The sequence below is a fragment of the Loxodonta africana genome, chromosome 18 (assembly GCF_030014295.1).
Source record: "Loxodonta africana isolate mLoxAfr1 chromosome 18, mLoxAfr1.hap2, whole genome shotgun sequence".
NCBI lineage: Eukaryota > Metazoa > Chordata > Mammalia > Proboscidea > Elephantidae > Loxodonta > Loxodonta africana.
The window spans coordinates 83503319-83525857 of record NC_087359.1 but is presented as its reverse complement, the minus strand read 5'-3'; the positions used below and the strand labels follow the sequence as shown (position 1 = coordinate 83525857).

At 40.7% G+C, this 22539-nt stretch overlaps 1 long non-coding RNA gene across 1 annotated transcript; it reads left to right on the top strand.

The window, feature by feature from the left end:
• The first annotated feature begins 852 nt into the window (after positions 1 to 852).
• On the top strand, positions 853 to 5061 carry LOC135228131 (uncharacterized). The gene is made up of 2 exons (XR_010318471.1): positions 853 to 1749; positions 4824 to 5061. It is a non-coding gene; the product is annotated as an uncharacterized LOC135228131 (long non-coding RNA).
• The last annotated feature ends 17478 nt before the right edge of the window (positions 5062 to 22539 follow it).

The following is a 22539-nucleotide window of genomic DNA, read 5'->3' as shown; positions in this document are numbered from 1 at the left end:
GTGCTTCACCGAATCAGTCACATAAACTATTAAATCCTTTCCTAAGCTCTCTAGCTGAAACACTGGATGAAGGATCTGTGCTTAGTGGACCCATATCAATGAACTCAGGCTGATGCAACTTTATGTTCCTTGCACCATTATCCCACACCCATAATAGCAATTCCCACACGTAGTCCCCAGGCTTTTGTTTGTATGTATTAGAAAAGTCAAGCAGTTCTTTTTCTTTTGGAGTGTAGTGTACCTCCCCCTGGATCACATTTTGTGCTTTACCTTTGAGGATAGCAGGGACTTCAGTCTAGTTATAGGCCTAGAAGCAACAATGGGTGTTGGGAATGTGTCTGGAGAACATTCAGCAATGTCTTGTAAGACATCTGCCTTAAGGGATGATGCCCCAGGCAATGACTCAGACATCACCCTAGTGGACGACTGAGACAAAGGCTCTTCAGACACAACTGGGTTAATCTCAGCAGATGGGGGTCTGAGGGGCTAATAGTTTTCCTGGGGAGGGTGGTTTGGCAGCCAAACATGGAGTAATCCCTTCAGGCGGGAGCTGCTATTTGGTGATGGCCTTGCTATTCCTCAATGAAACTCATTTTCTTTCACTCCTAATAGAGTGTGGGATTTTGTTCTTCAACAATACAAACAAACAGAAAACATGACCAGAGCCTTTGCAGCAGCAAATTAGCTAGGAGAAGATTATAATGTAATGCTTTCAAGTTCTGATTTAAAGTAGAATTCTAACCCAGGCTAAATGTGAGGGCAATCAAGGCATTTCCAGACAAGTAAGTAAGTTTTTTAAGTAAGAACTTAAACATCTACTTGCAAGGCATGCACCTTGAGGAAACTGTTGGAGAAAGGAAATCGGCACAAAGGACTGATGAGAAAAAAAAAAAAAAAAAGACTGTTTAGGCATAGAAAATAAAAACAGGCATCTGATCTGTCTGTAAAGAGACTAAAGTAACTCTAAGCGCTCAATGTAGTCTTTCACCTTAGGTTTGGCGTTGGCTGTCTAGCAGCTCCAGGTAAGCTTTCCCCCAGGTTCTACCTTCCTTCCCTAGGAACCAACCCATCACCATGAAGGAAATGAGTTGCTTTGCGGATCAGGCTAAAGAATGTGAAGACTTAAGGCGAACTTTTGGTATCAGCCTCCTCAGGTTTCTGACATGCCCAGCAAAGTGAGAGATCATGGAAACTCCTTGTTTCCATTCTCATCTGGAGAGCTAACATTCTGAGCAACGTGATTGTTAACCAACCAGTCTTGAGAATATCCGTCCTGTGGCTGCTTTGTAACCAAGGTGAAACCCCCTTGACCTCCTGTCTTTCAATTGTGTCTTGTAGCCAGTCAATCGACTCACGTAAGCAATAATGACAACGATTGTGCTTTACTTGTCGCGCCTTTGATTGACCTTCGTCACTGTGAACCAACAAGAAAAACTGTAATTTTATTCTCCCCCTTCAGCACTCTGATTACTCCTGATTTGCCTTCTTCCCCTGAGATTCCGGAACGTCAGCCTGAGACTTTGCGATCTCCCACTGCCACGTGTCCGCTGCAATAAATCTCTTTCGATTTCACCTTAAGGGAGCTGGAAAGTCATTTCTCTCCAACATTTTGGCGTAGTTAATCGGCAGGGTTTTTGAAGTTACCCTTCCCCCGGAGACCCGAAGACCTGAAACACGGGACTCTGGCACCCAGGGCCCCTTTGTGTGCCCCTCCCTGCAGCTTTTTCGGACCCTTCTGGCTGTCTGGGGGTAAGTGCTCCCGAAAAGCAAACTGTGCATTTCCCCGTGACTCTGTTGAGAATCTAGCCCCGAACTATTTCGGTGCATTTTTTTTTTTTGTGGAGATTAACCGAAGTCGTTTCTCTGCTCCCGGTTTTTCTTTTTCTCCTTCGCGGTGGAATCAGCCTGTAAGCTTGTTGGAACTTCGCGTTCCACCTTTACTGTCCTCGGAAGCCTGTTACAACGTTGGGTTTCCAACTGCGTTCCCAGACTGCCACCTAGTGGCTTCATCTTGTGAAGTGTGGTCCTGATCATTCTTTCTTTTCTCTTGGCTACTTATCCTTTGAACAGCTGTTTGCTGTGGCGTTTTGGGGTCTCGGATCTGGAAGAGCGCAGGGCAAAGCCCCTGATGCGCTTTTGGCAAACCCTGAAAGTGTTACATTTTCAGTGTGTCCTTTGAACTTTCTGTCTTTTGTTTCCGGATTCCAGTCACAGTTTGAACCCTTTGGAGCTTGACGAGTCTGCCATCTAGTGGACGAAAATTATCATTCTTCGCAGGAACCTTTTTTCCTTTTGTTTTTCTAAGGCTCCATTTTGGCTTAGATCACCTGGTTGCCACTTGGTAGTGCTTCCTAAGATAGGGAACAGCGCTTCTAAAGACCATAAAGCATTCCCTTCTGGGACTCCTGTTTGATATACGGTCAGGAATTATGGCGCCAGTTCAGTTCAGTACCCTCAAAGACGGCCTGCACTTATCAAGGAAAATAGTACTGATCAATGCCTATGTTATGGCAGTTCTGAACTCACTAAGTTAACTTTTCTGTGCAGCAAATTAAAAAAAAAAAAAAAGACCCAAACCTAGTGTCCTCGAGTCAGACTCATAGCGACCGCATAGGATAGAGTAGAACTTCCCCATAGCTTCCAAAGAACACCTGGCGGATTCGAACTGCTGACCTTTCGGTTAGCAGCAGGAGCACTGAACCACTAGGCCACCAAGTTTTCCAAGAGAATAAAACCAATAAAAGCTCCCAGATTAATCGGACCCAATGGAAGGCCTATTTTAATTGTTTTTTGGAAGCTTTCAAATGGCAAAATGACAGCAAATTTCCTTCATTATGCGATGTTGTATCTAGACAAGCAGAACTGATTAAGGAATCGCAAAGATACTGCCTCAGCAGAACTTCCTTATCATGGAAAAGAGGAAGGGGTTCAAGAGGAAAGGACCAAACCTCCAGCTGAAACTAGCCCCATAGCTGAGATGCCTTTTAAGGTGAAATACCCCAAAACTGGAGGCGGACAGCCTGAGGTTACTGGTGCCTCCTGGTCTAAGGCCAAACTTCACACCGTTCTTAGAGTTCCCCAGCCTGTGTGAAGATCCTCAGAAATTTAAGGAAGAATTTAAAATTCTGGCAGAAACTTATGAGTCTGGTCCAGGTGATCTATATAACTTGTTACACATGTTGCTAGGACCTGGGGGTGCTCAAAGGTGGTAGGAAGAAGCTAACTGGAAAGAACCTGAGAAATCATTGTCCATCCAACCAAACGTCCCAGGTACTGATTTGGTAACTCAGACTATACCTCTTACAACAAAATTAACCAAATGTTTTACAAAGATTTTTTCCTATAAGATTGTTTGGGCTAAAGTTCAAGCTTGCAAGCAGGAACAGGGTGAGAATGTTTATCACTACAGACATCGCTTGACCAGACTTTTTATGGAGAATTCAGGCTTGAACCTAGAAGAAGAGGAAAACAGGGTAACTTTTAACACCATTTTTGCAGAAGGATTACAGCTAACTCAGGGTGTAGTCCTTTACAAAAATGGTTTTAGTTAGCTGACTTAGTTAAATGACATCAGTTAAATTTAGAGAATGTGAAAATTTCCCTATTAACCACCGTAGCCTACAATTAGCCAAAACCTTAGAACAGAAACTGAGCTGAAAACAAAGGCTCGACAAAATAAATCTATGTCTTTCCAATTACAACAAGTAGAGTTTCCCAGACGCAATCAGAGATCTAAACTTCAATTTAGGAACAGGTCCAGGGCTCCTGGGTCTGGAGTTCCTGGGGTCCACTATTTTTGTAAGAAGTCTGTACATTTTAAGAAGAACTGTCTTAAATTAAAAAGTAAGTCTGCTGGTATAGGATAGGCACAAAGACCAGTGGAATAGAATTCAGAGTTCAGAAATAAACCCATACACCTATAGCCAGTTGATTTCTGACAAGGGTGCTAAGTCCATTCAAAGGGGAATGAATAGCCTCTTCAATAAACGGTGCTGGGACAACAGGATCCCATATGCCAAAGAATGAAGCTGGACCCATACCTCACACCATATATGAAAATTAACTCAAAATGATTACAGAATTTAAAGAGACATTTCTCCCAAAAGAAATAAAACTCTTAGAAGAAAACAGAGTTAAAACTTCAAAACCTTTTTTTGACAATGAATTCTTTGATACGAAGCCAAAAGCATGAGCATCAACAACAAAAAATAAACTGGACTTCATCAAGTGAATTTTTTTGTTTTTTTTTGTACGTCGAAGGATTTTATCAAGAAAGTGAAGAGATAACCTACAGAATTGAAGAAAAAAAAATGCAAACCAAATATCTGATAGGGGATTCATATCTAAAATATATAAAGAACTCCTACAAATCACCAAAAAAAAGAAAAAAAGAGATGAACAACATGTTATGGGTTCAATTGTGTCCCCCCAAAATGTGTGTCAACTTGGTTAGGCCATGGTTCCCGGTATTGTGTGATTGTCCACCATTTTATCATCCTTGTGATCTTCATATGTGTTGTAAATCTGACCTCTACGATGTTAATTGGAAACCCTGGTGGTGTACTGGTTAAGAGTTGGGACTGCTAACAAAAAGGCTGGCAGTTCTAATCCACTAGGTGATCCTCGGAATCCATATGGGGCAGTTCTACTCTCTCCTATAGGGTTGCTATGAGTTGAAATCTACTCAAGGGCAAGGTTTTTTTTTTTTTTTTTTTTTCAATGATGTTAATGTGGAAGGATTAGAGGTAGTTATGTTAATGAGGTAGGACTCAACCTACAAGATTAGATTGTATTTTGAGTGAATCTGTTTTGATATATAACAGGGAGAAGGGAGCAGAGAGACTGGAGGACTTCATTACCACCAAGCAGAAGAGCCAGGAGCATTTGCTTTGAACCAGGGGCCCCTGCACTGAGAAGCTGCTAGATCTGGGGAAGACTGATGACAAGGACCTTCTCCCAGAGCCAACAGAGAGAGAAAGACTTTCCTAGGAGCTGACGCCCTGAATTCAGACTTCTAGTCTCCTAGACTGTGAGAGAATAAATTACTCTTTGTAAAAGCCATCCACGTGTGGTATTTCTGTTATAACAACACTAGATGACTCAAATAAAACATGGGTAAAGAACTTGAATAGACATTTCTCCCAAGAAAAATATACAAATGTCCAATAACCACATGAAAGTATGCTCAATATCTTTTGTCATTGTTGCTGTTGTTGTTAGGTGCCCGTGAGTCAGTCAGTTCCAACTCAGAGTGACCCTACGAACAACAAAAGAAAACACTGCCTGGTCCTATACCATCCTCACAACCACTGTTATGCTTGGACCCATTGTTGCAGCCACTCTGCCAATCCATCTCATTGAGGGTCTTCTTTCTTGCTAATCCTCTACTTTAGCAAGCATGATGTCCTTTTCCAGGGACTGATCCCTCCTGATAACATGTCCAAAGTAAATGAGACTTAGTCTTGCCATCTTAGCCTCCAAGACGCATTCTGGTTGTACTTCTTCCAAGACAGATTTCTTTGTCCTTTTGGCAGTCCATGGTTTATTCGATATTGTTTGCCAAAAGCATAATTGAAAAGTATCAATTCTTCTTTGATCTTCCTTATTAATTGTCCAGCTTTCACATGCATATGAGAAGATTGAAACACAATGGCTTGGGTCACACACACCATAGTCTTCAAGGCAACATCTTTGCTTTTCAACACTTAAAGAGTGTTTTAAGTTTTTTTTTTTTTTTTTTTTTTTGCATCAGATTTGCCCAGTGCAATCCGACATTTGATTTCTTGACTGCTACTTCCATGGGTGTTGATTGTGAATCCATGTGAAGCGAAATCCTTGACAATTTCAATCTTTTTTTTTTTTTTAATCATGATGTTGCTTATTGGTCCATTTGTGAGGATTTTTGTTTTATGTTGAGGTGTGATCAATCCATACTGAAGGCTGTGGTCTTTGGTCTTCATCAATAAGTGCTTCAAGTACTCTTCACTTTCAGCAAGCAAGGTTGTATCATCGGCATAACACAGGTTGTTAGTGAATCTTTCTCTAATACTGATGCCCCGTGTTTGTTCATATACCCCAGATTCTCAGATTATTTGCTCAGCATACATATTGAATAGGTCAGTCGAAAGGATACAACCCTGACGCACACCTTTACTGACTTTAAACCACACAGCATCCCTTTGTTCTGTTCGAATGACTGCCAGTTGCTGTGTGTACAAATTCTTCATGAGCACAATCGACTGTGCCAGAATTTCGCATCTTCGCAAAGTTATCCATAATTTTTTATCACCCACACAGTCGAATGCCTTTGCATAGTCAATAAAACAGAGGTAAACATCTTTCCGGTATTCTCTGCTTTCAGCCAGGATCCATCTGACATCAGCAATGATATCCCTGGTTTCACGTCCTCTTCTGAATCCAGCTTAAATTTCTGGTAGTTCTCTGTGCATATACTGCTACAGCTGATCTTCAGCAAAAATTTACTTGGGTGTGATATTAATGATACCGTTCGATAATTTCTGCATTCTGTTGGATCACCTTTCTTGGGAATAGGCATAAATATGGTCGGCCAGGCAGCTGTCTTCCAAATTTCTTGGCATAGACAAGCGAGCACTTCCAGCACTGAATCTGTTTGTTGAAGCATCTCAGTTGATATTCTGTCCATTCCTGGAGCCTTGTTTTTTGCCAGAGCCTTCAGTGCAGCTTGGACTCTCTCTTGGCTCTGGAGGAAGGTCCTTCTCCTCAATCTTCCCATGGACTGGGAGCTTCTTAGCACAGGAAGCCCAGATCCAAAGCACTATTTCTGCTCCCAGTGCTTCTTTCTTGGTGGCATGAGGTCCCCATTCTCTGCTGGCTTCCCTTTCTTTTTATCTCTTGTAAAAAAGAGAAAAAAGGATAAAAGGTGATGCAGGCCAACTCCAGAGAAACTTCCTTTACACTGGATCACGGATATGACCTTAGTAAGGGTGTTATAATCCCACCCTAATCCTCTTTACCATAAAATTACAATCACAAAGTAGAGGATAACCACAAAATACTGGGAATCATGGCCTAACCAAGTTGACGCATCTTTTGGGTGGACACATTCAACCCATGACATTCTGCCCAATGGTCTCCAAAAATTCATGTCCTTGCTACATGTAAGACACATTCACCCTATCACATCACATCACAGCAAAAGCCCTAAATCAACTCCAAGTCCAAAATCCACAAATTCTTCTTTACCTGTGAAATCTAGAATACAAGTTTGTTTGCTTCCAAAGTACAATGGCAAACCAGGCACAAACTAGATATTTCCATTACAAATGGGAGAAATTGCAGGGAAAGTAGTGATGACAGGAGTAAAGAAAGTCTATAGAATATATTCCATTAGCCCTCAAGGCTGGAAAATAATCCTCTGTTCTCTGAGAGGATTCACACAATGGCCCTGCCCTCCAGACTCCAGGTATTGGTCGCATTCTCTGGATTCTGAGTCGAGGCCCCTGGGCCCTGGGCTTTAGCTCCGACTTTCAGGCCCAGGCAATAAGACTTACCAAAATAAAATTAAAAACATACATAAATGGATGGAAAAGGTATAATATGCAAACACCAAACAAAAGAATGTTCGACTTGCTTTGCTAATACCAAATAACATAGGTTTCAGAGTAAAAGTATATTAGCATAAACAGACGGAGAATAAAAACAATAAAAGGGTTAATTCACCTAGAAAATATAATAACCCTATGGCAGCGGATTTTTTTTCTTTTCTTGGTTTAAAAGTCTATGTCTCTATTACGAGAGATTGAAAATACATTAAAAAAAGAAAACTAACGGGAGGAGGAGCCAAGATGGCGGACTCGACAGACACATCCTTGGCGCCCTCTTTACAACAAAGACCTGAAAAAACAAGTGAAAGAGTATATTTGTAACAAGCTGGGAGCCTTGAGCATCAAAGGCAAGCTTAGACAACAAACTGAGGGGTAGGGGAAGGAAGGGACCTTTCAGAAGCGGAGAGGAGTTGCCGGCCCTGAATCGTGGGGAGCCCTCAGGCACCATTCCCGGAGCAGCGGAGGTGGCAGCGGCGGGCGGGTCCTAGCGTTTGGCCGCAGTCTCCTCGGGGAGAAGCAGCAGCCACACAGCCCACTCACACCTCCAGAACCTGAACAGAAGGGCACTCTCCGCAAAAGCTAAGTACTTGCGGATATTTTACTGAGCCCCCCCACCCCCACGCCAGCTACAGCGGCTGAATCCCTAGGCCTGAGATAGACCCTGGTGAGCACCTGGAGCCGTCCTCCTGGCCTTGGGGAAGGAAAAAAAATGCAACTGGGGGGAAGAGGTAATTTGCTAGCTCCATTAACCGGGGCATCTCAGGACAGAAGCGACTCCCGTCCAGGCATAAACCGTCTGTGGACCTTGAGCACCTTTCCCTTCTTCATGGACCTGTGTGGGCCTATTTCGGGAGAATAGGCCCTTGTTGGCAAAGTCCAAGCATTTCAGCGGTGCCGTGGAGAGGTGGGCGTTTGATGTTTGACATTGCTTTGCCTATTAAACAGGGTCCTCACCTACCCACATCAGGGACCTGAGGACTGGTAGCTCCACTCAGGTCACCCAGCCACCCGCGACAGGGGTCCAAAGATAACTGGTACCTCCCACTCCTTACAACCTGAAACTTTGGGTGCCCATGGTCCGTCTGCAGGACCCACCCACCAGCATGCTCTAGGGAACAGAGATGCGTTTTCCTCAGAGACACTTGGGGGTCAGTTCTTAGTCCCCTGCCTCGTTCAGAGCTTGACCCTCTGCTGCAATCAGATACCGGTATCTACGCCAATCACCCCTGCCCCTCTAAGACTGCAGGACAGAGCCTGTACCACACACTTGATGATCAGCTACCTGGAAACCTGAGCTGAATTCATACAAGAAAACTGAATGGACTCCTAGACTGATATACCTGATAACACATCTAGCCAGCTGGAGACAGGACACCAGAGTTCCAAAGCTGAAAATAATCAAGCTAGCTCACTCAAGCAACCCATAGCGGTATACCAAAACAAAACAAAGCAAGCAGCTACGACACAGGAAGCAAGCATAAACTAAGACAATAACTTATAGATGGCTCGGAGACAACAGTCAATATCAAGTCACGTAAAGAAACAGACCATGATCACCTCAACAGGCTCTCAGAACAAAGAATCCAGGGATCTTCTAGATGAAAGTGCATTCCTGGAATTACCAGATGCAGAATACAAAAGTTTAATATACAGAACACTTTAGGACATCAGGAAGGAAATGAGGTAATACACAGAACGAGCCAAGGAACACACAGATAAAGCAACTGAAGAAATTAGAAAGATTATTCAGGAACATTATGAAAAGTTTTATAAGCTGGAAAAATCCATAGACACACAACAATAAGGAATTCAGAAGATTAACAATAAAATTACAGATTTAGACAACTCCATGGAAAGTCAGAGGAGCAGAATTGAGCAAGTAGAAGCTAAAATTTCTGAACTCGAAGTTAAATCACTTGGCACTAATATATTTGAAGAAAAATCAGATAAAAGAATTGAGAAAAATGAAGAAACCTTAAGAATCATGTATGTGGGACTCTATCAAGAGAAATAAGCTACGAGTGATTGGAGTACCAAAACAGGGAGGGATAACAGAAAATATAGAGAAAATTGCTGAAGATTTGTTGGCAGAAAACTTTCCAGATGTTGTGAAAGATGAGAGGATATCTATCCAAGATGCTCATCGAACTCCACATAAGGTGGATGTTAAAAGAAAGTCACCAAGACATATTATGATCAAACTTGCCAAAACCAAAGATGAAGAGAGAATTATAAGAGCAGTGAGGGATAAACAAAAAGTCACCTACAAAGACAGCCAATAAGAATAACCTCGGACTACTCGGCAGAAACCATGCAGGCAAGAAGGCAATGGGATGACAAATTTAAAAAATGGAAGGAAAAAAATTGCCTGCAAACAATCATATAACCAGCAAAACTGTCTCTTAAATATGAAGGTAAAATAAAGACATTTCCAAATAAACACAAGTTTAGGGAATTCATAAAACCAAACCAAAACTACACGAAACACTAAAGGGAGTTCTTTGGTTAGAAAATCAATAATATCAGGTATCAACCCAAGACTAGAACACTGGGCAGAGCATCCAGAAGTCAACCCAGACAGGGAAATCCCCCCCCCAAAAAAAACAAAGCAAGATTATTTTAAAAAAGCCTAAAACAGGGCAACAGCAATGTTATTATATAAAAGAAGACAGCATTAAAATAATAAAGAGGGATTAAGAAATGTAATCATACACCTTCCATATGAAGAGGAAGGTACAACAATGCAAAGAAGTAAAAGTTAGTCTTAAATTTAGAAAAATAGGGGTAAATAATACGGTAGCCACAAAGGAGACAAACTGTCCTACTCATCAAAATAAAATACAAGGGAAAAATACAGACTCAGCAGAAACAATATCAACAACAACAAATATGAGGAAAGGACAATATAGAAAGATAATCTACTCAGCATATAAAATCAAGTGGGAAAAGAAACTATGAACAACACACAAAAAAAGACATCAAAATGATAGTACTAAATTCATTAAAAAAAAAAAAAACCTACCCATAATTACCCTGCATGTAAATGGACTAAATGCACCAATACAGAGACAGACAGTGGCAGGATGGATTGAAAAACAAGATCCGTCTCTATGCTGCCTACAAGAGACATACCTTAGACTTAGAGACACACTTAACATCTACTCAATGGTAAAAAACTGAATTATTTCTGGCAGGAGAGACTCTGAAACCTGCTCTTGAACATACAGTAGCTACAACAAAAGGAAGAAATGATGAAATAAAAGAACTGAACAGAAGATTTCAAAGGGCGGTTTGAGACGACAAAGTATTATAAGGAAACTTGCAAAGACGAAGAGTTAGAAAAGCGCAATAGAAGAACACGTTCGGCATTTCTCAAGGTGAAAGAACTGAAGAAAAAATCAAGTCTCAAGTTCCAATATTGAAGGATTCTATGGGAAAAATATTAAACAATGCAGGAAGCATCGAATGAAGATGGATGGCATACAGAGTCACTGTTTCAAAAAGAAACAGCCAATATCCAAACGTTTCAGGAGGTAGCTAGGCTCAAGAACCTATGGTACCGAAGGAAGAAGTCCAAGCTGCACTGAAGGCACTGGTGAAAAACAAGGCTCCGGGAACTGACAGAGTACCAGCTGAGATGTGTCAATGAACGGATGCAGCACGGGAAGAGCTCGCTGGTCTATGCCAAGGAATTTGGAAGACAGCTGCCTGGCCAACCAACTGGAAGAGATCCACACTTGTGCCCATTCCAAAGAAAGGCGATCCAACAGAATGTAGAAATTGTCCAAAATATCATGAATATCACACACAGGTAAAATTTTGCTGAAGATCATTCAAAAGCAGTTGCAGCAGTATAGTGACGGGGAATTGCCAGAAATTCAAGCCCAGTTCTGAAGAGTGCGTGGAACGAGGGATATCGTTGCTCATGATATCAGATGGATCTTGGCTGAAAGCAGAGAATGCCAAAAAGTCTTTTACCTGTGTTTTATTGACTATGCAAAGGCATTTGACTGTGTGGTTCATAACAAATTATGCACAATCTTGTGAAGAATGGGAATTCCAGAACACTTAATTGTGCTCATGAGGAACCTGTGCTCAGACCAAGAGGCAGTCATTAACATAGAACAAGGGGATACTATGAGGTTTTAAGTTGAGAAAGGTGTATGTTAAGGTTGCATCCTTTCACCATATTTATTCAATCTGTATGGAGGAAATAATTCAAGAAGATAAACTATAAGAAGAAGAAGAAAGCGGGTATCAGGATTGGAAGAAGACTCATTAACAACCTGCAATAGGCAGAGGACACAACTTCTCTTGCTGAAAGTGAAGAGGACGTGAAGCAGTCACTGAAGAAAATCAATGACCACAGCCTTCACTATGAATTACGCCACAACACAAAGAAAACAAAAAATCCTCACATATGGATTAATAAGCAACATCATGGTCGATGGAGAAAAGATTGAAGTTGTCGAGGATGTCTTTATACTTGGACCCACAATCAACGCCCATGGAAGTAGCAGCGAAGAAATCAATGACATATTGCATTGGGCAAATGTACTGCGAAAGCCATCTTTAAAGTGTTAAAAACCAAAAATGTCACTTTAAGGACTAAGGTGCGCCTGACCCAGGCCATGGTATTTTCAATCGCCTCATATGCATGCAAAACCTGGAAAATGAATGAGGAAGACTGGAGAGGAATTGATGCCTTCGAATTAAGGTCTTGGCCAAGAATATTGAATATACCATGGACTGCCACAAGAACGAACAAATCTGTCTTGGAAGAAGTACAGCCAGAATGCTCCTTAGAAGCAAGGATGGTGAGAATTTCTTACGTACTTTGGACATGTTATCAGGAGGCACTGGTCCCTCGAGAAGGACATCTTGCTTGGTAAAGTAAAGGGTTGGTGAAAAGAGAGAGACCTTTAAGAAGATGGGTTGACACGGTGAGTGCAATACTAGTCTCAAAGATAGCAGCCTTTGTGAGGATGGTGCAGGATCGGCAGTGTTTCCATCTATACAAAGGGGCGCCATGAGTCAGAATCCACAGGATAGCACATAACAACAAAAACACAAGTAGATGAGTTGAACTGGGGGAATCATCACCCTGCATCCTTCAAGTCTTTGATGGTGGCAGTTATCTCTATAATTCCTCCAGGAATGCGGTACTGCTTTTGGTTTACTATTTTCCTAGATAGGCAGTTCTAATGGCTTCCCCTTGGCTTTTCCTACCATAATAGCCCTTACTCCACTTGTCTGGAATCCACAAAGGTAGTTCTGCAAGTTGTTGGGTATTCCAATTCCAATTATGTGTTTAGGAACTGGGGAAATCACTACGTGATGGATTCAGGGACCCACTGAATCCACTGTGAAATGAACCAGAGCTACGGCTCCATTAAGAACCTGACTTCCATACAACCGCTTTCTGACTGGTGGGCCACAGTGACATCTAGGGTCTCCTGGATTCAGTGTCAGTTCAGAGGCAGTATCCAGTAATTCTTACACTCGTACAGATCAAGTAACTACTTGATAGACTTCCCATCTATTTCACTCCTAGGGACACCATGACTAAGTAGCCAATGCCATGAGTCCATAGGAGTCAGGCTACTCTCATTACTGCTTTGACTCCACTGTCCATTATGTGAACCACACCTACCTTGTTCTTGTCCATTGAGTCACCCGCATGGCCCCTAACACCATGGGGTCCAATCAGCCCCATTGTAGTTTGGTGTCTTAATTCAGTTAGGGCATCTCCCGTTGTGAGATCTGACTTCCATAAAATAACAATCACAGCAGTCTTCAAGGATGCTGGGGCTCCCTTCACAAATTTACTCCTCACCATTGTGGTAAAAGGTGTGTCCTCTGGGCATTCCACGTGTGGGTCTGTGGGTCTAACCCGAGAAATCCACTCTAACATGCCAGTTTCCCTAAGCCTTTGGATACCTTCTTCTACTGTGAAATCAAGGCGGGTCTGGCACTTCAGCTGGGTTTAGTGTGGGCCACCGCTTAATCTGTGCTTCACCGAATCAGTCACATAAACTATTAAATCCTTTCCTAAGCTCTCTAGCTGAAACACTGGATGAAGGATCTGTGCTTAGTGGACCCATATCAATGAACTCAGGCTGATGCAACTTTATGTTCCTTGCACCATTATCCCACACCCATAATAGCAATTCCCACACGTAGTCCCCAGGCTTTTGTTTGTATGTATTAGAAAAGTCAAGCAGTTCTTTTTCTTTTGGAGTGTAGTGTACCTCCCCCTGGATCACATTTTGTGCTTTACCTTTGAGGATAGCAGGGACTTCAGTCTAGTTATAGGCCTAGAAGCAACAATGGGTGTTGGGAATGTGTCTGGAGAACATTCAGCAATGTCTTGTAAGACATCTGCCTTAAGGGATGCCCCAGGCAATGACTCAGACATCACCCTAGTGGATGACTGAGACAAAGGCTCTTCAGACACAACTGGGTTAATCTCAGCAGATGGGGGTCTGAGGGGCTAATAGTTTTCCTGGGGAGGGTGGTTTAGCAGCCAAACATGGAGTAATCCCTTCAGGCGGGAGCTGCTATTTGGTGATGGCCTTGCTATTCCTCAATGAAACTCATTTTCTTTCACTCCTAATAGAGTGTGGGATTTTGTTCTTCAACAATACAAACAAACAGAAAACATGACCAGAGCCTTTGCAGCAGCAAATTAGCTAGGAGAAGATTATAATGTAATGCTTTCAAATTCTGATTTAAAGTAGAATTCTAACCCAGGCAAAATGTGAGGGCAATCAAGGCATTTCCAGACAAGTAAGTAAGAACTTAAACATCTACTTGCAAGGCATGCACCTTGAGGAAACTGTTGGAGAAAGGAAATCAGCACAAAGGTCTCTGTTCTACTCTACTCTACTCTACACCATTCTGCTCTGCTCTACCCTTTTCTACTCTCTTCTATTGTATTCTTTCCCTTCTCTTCTACTGTGTTCAATTCTACTCCATTCCATCCTACCCTAATCTAATCTATTCTACTGGATTCGATTCCACACATTTCGATGCGATTCGGCTCCAATCGGCTCCTTTCCACTCCATTCATCCCCAATCGGCTCAAATCGGTTCAATTCAGCTCTAATCAGCTCCATCCGGCTCTAGTCAGCTCTAATAGGCTCTATGCAGCTCTATTAGACTCTACTCAACTCTATTATCTCTTTTCGACTCCATTCGACTCCATGCTACACCATTCTACTCCATCCTACTCTATTCTCTATTGTATGCTATTGTACTCTACCCTACTCTAGTCGATTGTAATCGATTTGATTTGAATTGATCAGATTCAATGCAATTCGGTGGGCTTCGACCCGATACGGCACGATTCCACGGGATTCGGCGTGATTCGTATTGATTTCTATCGGTTTACCTCTTTTTGGCTGTATTTGGCTCTATTCGGCAATTGAATCTGCTTCTAAGACAAAGGTTTAGTCTGTCATTAGAATAAGATTCCTGAGTCAGAAACCAAACCTTACGGCTTTTAAGAAAAAACTAAGGTTTTTTAAGATCTTTGCGTTAAATAACTATTGTTTCTTGGTAACTTATGATAAACTCCTGACAAGTTTGAAAGCCACAAAAATTTTCATAAAGAAAAAGTGCTAAAAAAGTTTATTTAATATGACATAAATTACACGGAACATGTTTTTAAAGTCGTAAGAAGTGCCTGATTCTTTCTTTTTGGGTTGTTGCTAACTTGGTTGATTTATCTTTGGAGTTTAACACCATTAAAAGCCAATGGTTTCACTGCACAATTCACATCATTTACCTATGAAGTGATTTTTATTGCTGTTCAGGTATTTAGAGCCTTAACGGTCTTGGTATATTCTTGATATATCCTGACTGCATGGTGTTGTGTCTCAATATTATGCGTTACACCTGAAGTTCTTTAAAAATATGGTTAATGGTTTGTAACTGATTTCTGTCAGGTCTTTCATCATCAAGGATTATGTGTTACCAATTAATCATGGCCATATTAAGTTTTGTCAGCTGCAGATAAGTTTTTACTTACTGATTTCCTGAAAACACTTGACCAAAATATCTAAACTAAAGGGCACTATGGGTTTTATGTGAGAATACTCCTGATGCTTTAAGGTCCGACTTTCTGGAGATAAGAAATCATATTCCTCTTTTCTCCTAAATTATCTAACTAGTGGGTTTAAATATTGTAACTCTTGAATTAAAGGTTCTTGTTGACAAACTTAACAAAGTTGTGGATATCATGACCAGAAAGGTGTCTGAAATTTGCGCCATGATTTTACAAATTAGAATAGCAATCTTGGGTTTGGCAGAATGCTGAGGCACATGAAAAACAGTTACTGATGCTGCTTATGCGTGAACAAACACCTCAGGAAATTTGTTTCCTTGGTTCAAAGGCCTTAGAGTCATGGTTTTGAAACAGGCTGCTCAGCCATATTTTGAACCGTACCTGAGCCATTTTTTCTCTTCTTTCTTCTTTCTCTTCTTTCCCTCCCCCAGCCCATCCTTGCCGCCAAGTAAGATCCTGATGTTAGCTCCCCAAATGATTAAGTGTTAACCAATGTTTCCTCTAAGTCTGTGGAAAACAAGTGATATTGATCTAAGCCTGTCAAATAAGACGAAGGATGGCTCCAGCTACCCCCTGAGCTGATGGGATAATGGCAGGAAAAGGTCAACAGGTTTGAGATCGGACCTCCTAAACCAAACAAGAAAAAGAGCGCACATTCCACAAGTCCCTAAAACTTATGGCCCCTTTTCCCTTAAAAACCCGAACCCTTCGGTAGTCTGGTGAGACAGACGACTTTAGGAGGAGATCATTCCCCTCTGTCTCCATATACCGGTATATCTAATAAAGCTCTTGCTACCCACCTCACCCCGTCTCAAGAATTGGCTATCTGCGGCAGGGGGCTCTAACTCGTGAAATTGCGGTAACAGTTTCAGTGATGAATTCAGACAATTAGCCTAATGTTAGTGTTTCTGTTCTAGCTCCTGATTTGCTGGAAGGTGCGTGAGATCTTAAAAACAGATAGTATTGAATAGTTTTTTTAACTTTTATTGAGCTTCAAGTGAACGTTTACAAATCAACTCAGACTGACACATATAAGTTTATATACACCTTACTCCATACTCCCACTTGCTCTCCCCCTAATGAGTCAGCCCTTCCAGTCTCTCGTGGCAATTTTGCCAGCTTCCAACCCTCTCTATCCTCCCATTCCCCCTCCAGACAGGAGATGCCAACACAGTCTCAAGTGTCCACCTGATGCAAATAGCTCACTGTTCATCAGCATCTCTCTCCTACCCACTGTCCAGTCCCTTTCATGTCTGATGAGTTGTCTTTGGGAATGGTTCCTGTCCTGGGTCAACAGAAGGTTTGGGGACCATGACCGCCGGGATTCCTCTAGTCTCAGTCAGACCATTAAGTATGGTCTTTTTGTGAGAATTTGGGGTCTGCATTCCACTGTTCCCCTGCTCCCTCAGGGGTTCTCTGTTGTGCTCCCTGTCAGGACAGTCATCGGTTGTTGCCAGGCACCATCTAGTTCCTCTGGTCTCAGGATGATGTAAGTCTCTGGTTCATGTGGCCCTTTCTGTCTCTTGGGCTCTTAGTTATCGTGTGACCTTGGTGTTCTTCATTTTCCTTTGAAAGGTGGGTTAAGACTAATTGATGCATCTTAGATGGCCGCTTGTTAGCATTTAAGACCCCAGACGCCATATTTCAAAGTGGGATGCAGAATGTTTTCATAATAGAATTATTTCGCCATTTGACTTAGAAGTCCCCTTAAACCATGGTCCCCGAACCCCCGCCCTTGCTCCGCTGACCTTTGAAGCATTCAGTTTGTCCCGGAAACTTCTTTGCTTTTGGTCCAGTCCAGTTGAGCTGACCTTCCATGTATTGAGTATTGTCCTTCCCTTCACCTAAAGCAGTTCTTATCTACTAACTAATCAGTAAAAAACCCTCTCCCTCCCTCCCTCCTCCCCGCTCGTAACCACAAAAGTGTGTGTTCTTCTCAGTTTATACTATTTCTCAAGATCTTATAATAGTGGTCTTATACAATATTTGTCCTCTTGCCTCTGACTAATTTCGCTCAGCATAATGCCTTCCAGGTTCCTCCACGTTATGAAATGTTTCACAGATTCGTCATGGTTCTTTATCGATGCGTAGTATTCCCTTGTGTGAATATACCATAATTTATTTAACCATTCATCCACTGATGGACACCGTGCTTGCTTCCATCTTTTTGCTATTGTAAACAGAGCTGCAATAAACATGGGTGTGCATATATCTGTTTGTGTGAAGGCTCTTATTTCTCTAGGGTATATTCGGAGGAGCGGGGTTTCTGGGTTGTATGGTAGTTCTATTTCTAACTGTTTAAGATAACGCCAGATAGATTTCCAAAGTGGCTGTACCATTTTACACTCCCACCAGCAGTGTATAAGAGTTCCAATCTCTCCGCAGCCTCTCCAACATTTATTATTTTCTGTTTTTTGGATTAATGCCAGCCTTGTTGGAGTGAGATGGAATCTCTTCGTAGTTTTAATTTGCATTTCTCTAATGGCTAATGATCGAGAGCATTTTCTCATGTATCTGTTAGCTGCCTGAATATCTTCTTTAATGAAGTGCGTGTTCATATCCTGTGCTCACTTCTTGATTGGGTTGTTTGTCTTTTTGTGGTTCAGTTTTGACAGAATCATATAGATTTTAGATATCAGGCGCTGGTTGGAGATGTCATAGCTGTAAATTCTTTCCCAATCTATAGGTGGTCTTTTTCCTCTTTTGGTGAAGTCTTTAGATGAGTATAGGTGTTTGATTTTTAGGAGCTCCCAGTTATCTGGTTTCTCTTCGTCATTTTTGGTAATGTTTTGTATTCTGTTTATGCCTTGTATTAGGGCTTCTAAGGTTGTCCCTATTTTTTCTTCCATGATCTTTATTGTTTAGGTCTTTGATCCACTTGGAGTTAGTTTTTGTGTTTGGTGTGAGGTATGGGTCCTGTTTCATTTTTTTGCAAATGGATATCCAGTTATGCCAGCACCATTTGTTAAAAAGACTATCTTTTCCCCAATTAACTGACACTGGGCCTTTGTCAAATATCAGCTGCTCATATGTGGATGGATTTATATCTGGGTTCTCAATTCTGTTCCATTGGTCTATGTGTCTGCTGTTGTACCAGTACCAGGCTGTTTTGACTACTGTGGCTGTATGATAGGTTCTGAAATCAGGTAGAGTGAGGCCTCCCACTTTCTTCTTCTTTTTCAGTAATGCTTTGCTTATCCGAGGCTTCTTTCCCTTCCATATGAAGTTGGTGATTTGTTTCTCCATCACATTAAAAAATGACATTGGAATTTGAATCGGAAGTACATTGTATGTATGGATGGCTTTTGGTAGAATAGACATTTTTACTTTATTAAGTCTTCCTATCCATGAGCAAGGTATGTTTTTCTACTTAAGTAGGTCCTTTTTAGTTTCTTGTAGTAGTACTTTGTAGTTTTCTTTGCATAGGTCTTTTACATCTTTGGTAAGATTTATTCCTAAGTATTTTATCTTCTTGGTCGCTACTGTGAATGGTATTGATTTGGTGATTTCCTCTTCGATGTTCTTTTTGTTGATGTAGAGGAATCCAAGTGATTTTTGTATGTTTATTTTATAACCTGAGACTCTGCCAAACTGTTCTATTAGTTTCAGTAGTTTTCTGGAGGATTCCTTAGGGTTTTCTGTGTATAAGATCATGTCATTTGCGAATAAAGATAATTTTACTTCTTCCTTGCCAGTCCGAATGACCTTTATTTCTTTGTCTAGCCTAATTGCTCTGGCTCGGACCTCTAGCACAATGTTGAATAAGAGCGGTGATAAAGGGCATCCTTGTCTGGTTCCTGTTCTCAAGGGAAATGTTTTCAGGCTCTCTCCATTTAGAGTGATGTTGGCTGTTGGCTTTGTATAGATGCCCTTTATCATGTTGAGGAACTTTCCTTCAATTCCTATTTTGGTGAGAGTTTTTATCATAAATGGGTGTTGGACTTTGTCAAATGCCTTTTCTGCATCAATTGATAAGATCATGTGGTTTTTGTCTTTTGTTTTATTAATATGGTGGATTACATTAATGGTTTTTCTAATATTAAACCAGCTTTGCATACCTGGTATAAATCCCACTTGGTCATGGTGGATTAATTTTTTGATATGTTGTTGAATTCTATTGGCTAGAATTTTGTTGAGGATTTTTGCATCTATGTTCATGAGGGTTATAGGTCTGTAATTTTCAATTTTTGTAATGTCTTTACCTGGTTTTAGTATCAGGGAGATGGTGGCTTCATAGAATGAGTTGGGTAGTATTCCGTCATTTTCTATGCTTTGAAGTACCTTTAGTAGTAGTGGTGTTAACTCTTTGAAAGTTTGGTAGAACTCTGCAGTGAAGCCGTCCGGGCCAGGGCTTTTTTTTGTTGGGAGTTTTTTGATTACCATTTCAATCTCTTTTTTTTTTTTGTTATGGGTCTATTTAGTTGTTCTACTTCTGAATGTGTTAGTTTAGGTAGGTAGTGTTTTTCCAGGAATTCATCCATTTCTTCTAGGTTTGCAAATTTGTTAGGGTACAATTTTTCGTAATAATCTGATATGATTCTTTTAATTTCAGTTGGGTCTGTTGTGATGTGGCCCTTCTGGTTTCTTATTTGGGTTATTTGTTTCCTTTCCTGTATTTCTTTAGTCAGTTTAGCCCATGGTTTATCAATTTTGTTAATTTTTTCAAAGAACCAGCTTTTGGCTTTGTTAATTCTTTCAATTGTTTTTCTGTTCTCTAGTTCATTTAGTTCAGCTCTAATTTTTATTATTTGTTTTCTTCTGGTGCCTGATGGATTCTTTTGTTGCTCACTTTCTATTTCTTCAAGTTGTTGGCACAGTTCTCTGATTTTGGCTCTTTCTTCTTTTTGTATGTGTGCATTTATCGACATGAATTGGCCTCTGAGCATTGCTTTTGCTGTGTTCCAGAGGTTTTGATAGGAAGTATTTTCATTCTCTTTGCATTCTATGAATTTCCTTATTTCCTCCTTAATGTCTTCTATAACCGAGTCTTTTTTCAGGAGGGCATTGTTCAGTTTCCAATTATTTGATTTCTTTTCCCTAACTTTTCTGTTATTGATTTCCACTTTTATGGCCTTGTGGTCTGAGAAGATGCTTTGTAATATTTCGATGTTTTGGATTCTGCAAAGATTTGTTCTATGACCTAATATGTGGTCTATTCTAGAGAATGTTCCATGTGCGCTAGAAAAAAAAGTATACTTTGCAGCAGTTGGGTGGAGAGTTCTGTATAAGTCAATGAGGTCAAGTTGGTTGATTGTTGTAATTAGGTCTTCCGTGTCTCTATTGAGCTTCTTACTGGATGTCCTGTCCTTCTCCGAAGGTGGTGTGTTGAAGTCTCCTACTATAATTGTGGAGGAGTCTATCTCAGTTTTCAGTTCTGTTAAATTTTGATTTATGTATCTCGCAGCCCTGTCATTGGGTGCATAAATTTTTAATATGGTTATATCTTCCTGGTCAATTGTCCCTTTTATCGTTTTGTAGTGTCCTTCTTTATCTTTCTGGTGGATTTAAGTTTAAAGTCTATTTTGTCAGAAATTAATATTGCTACTCCTGCTCTTTTTTGCTTATTGTTTGCTTGATGTATTTTTTTCCATCCTTTGAGTTTTAGTTTGTTTGTGTCTCTAAGTCTAAGGTGTGTCTGCTGTAGGCAGTATATAAACGGATCGTGTTTCTTTATCCAGTCTGAGACTGTCTGTGTCTTTATTGGTGCATTTAGTCCATTTACATTCAGCATAACTATAGATAAGTATGTGTTTAGTGTTGTCATTTTGATGCCTTTGTATGTGTTGTTGACAATTTCAACTTTCCACTTACTTTTTTGTGCTGAGACGTTTTTCTTTGTAAATTGTGTGTTCCTCATTTTCATAGTATTTGACTTTATGTTTGCTGAGTCGTTACGTTTTTCATGGTTTTTATTTTGAGTTATGGAGTTGTTATACCTCTTTGTGGTTACCTTAATATTTACCCCTATTTTTCTAAGTAAAAAGCTAACTTGTATTGTCCTGTATCACCCTGTATCCCTCTCCATATGGCAGTTCTATGCCACCTGTATTTAGTCCCTCTTTTTGATTATTGTGATCTTTTACATATTGACTTCAATGATTCCGTTTTGAGCATTTTTTAAATTAATCTTAATTTGTTTTTGTGATTTCCCTATTTAAGCTGATATCAGGACGCTCTGTTCTGTGACCTTGTGTTGTGATGGTATCTGATATTATTGGTTTTCTGACCAAACAATTTCCTTTAGTATTTCTTGTAGCTTTGGTTTGGTTTTTGCAAATTCTCTAAGCTTGTGTTTATCTGTAAATATCTTAATTTCGCATTCATATTTCAGAGAGAGTTTTGCTGGATATATGATCCTTGGCTGGCAGTTTTTCTCCTTCAGTGCTCTGTATATGTCATCCCATTGCCTTCTTGCCTGCATGGTTTCTGCTGAGTAGTCTGAAATTATTCTTATTGATTCTCCCTTGTAGGAGACCTTCTTTTATTCCTGGCTGCTTTTAAAATTTTCTCTTTATCTTTGGTTTTGGCAAGTTTGATGATAATACGTCTTGGTGTTTTTCTTTTTGGATCAATCTTAAATGGGGTTTGATCAGCATCTTGGATAGATATCCTTTCGTCTTTCATGATGTCAGGGAAGTTTTCTGTCAGCAGATCTTCAACTATTCTATCTGTGTTTTCTGTCCTCTCTCCCTGTTCTGGGACTCCAATCACACGCAAGTTATCCTTCTTGATAGAGTCCCACATGAGTCCTAGGGTTTCTTCATTTTTTTAAATTCTTTTATCTGATTTTTTCCAGCTATGTTGGTGTTAATTCCCTGGTCATCCAGATTTCCCACTCTGCATTCTAATTGCTCGAATCTGCTCCTCTGACTTCCTATTGCGTTG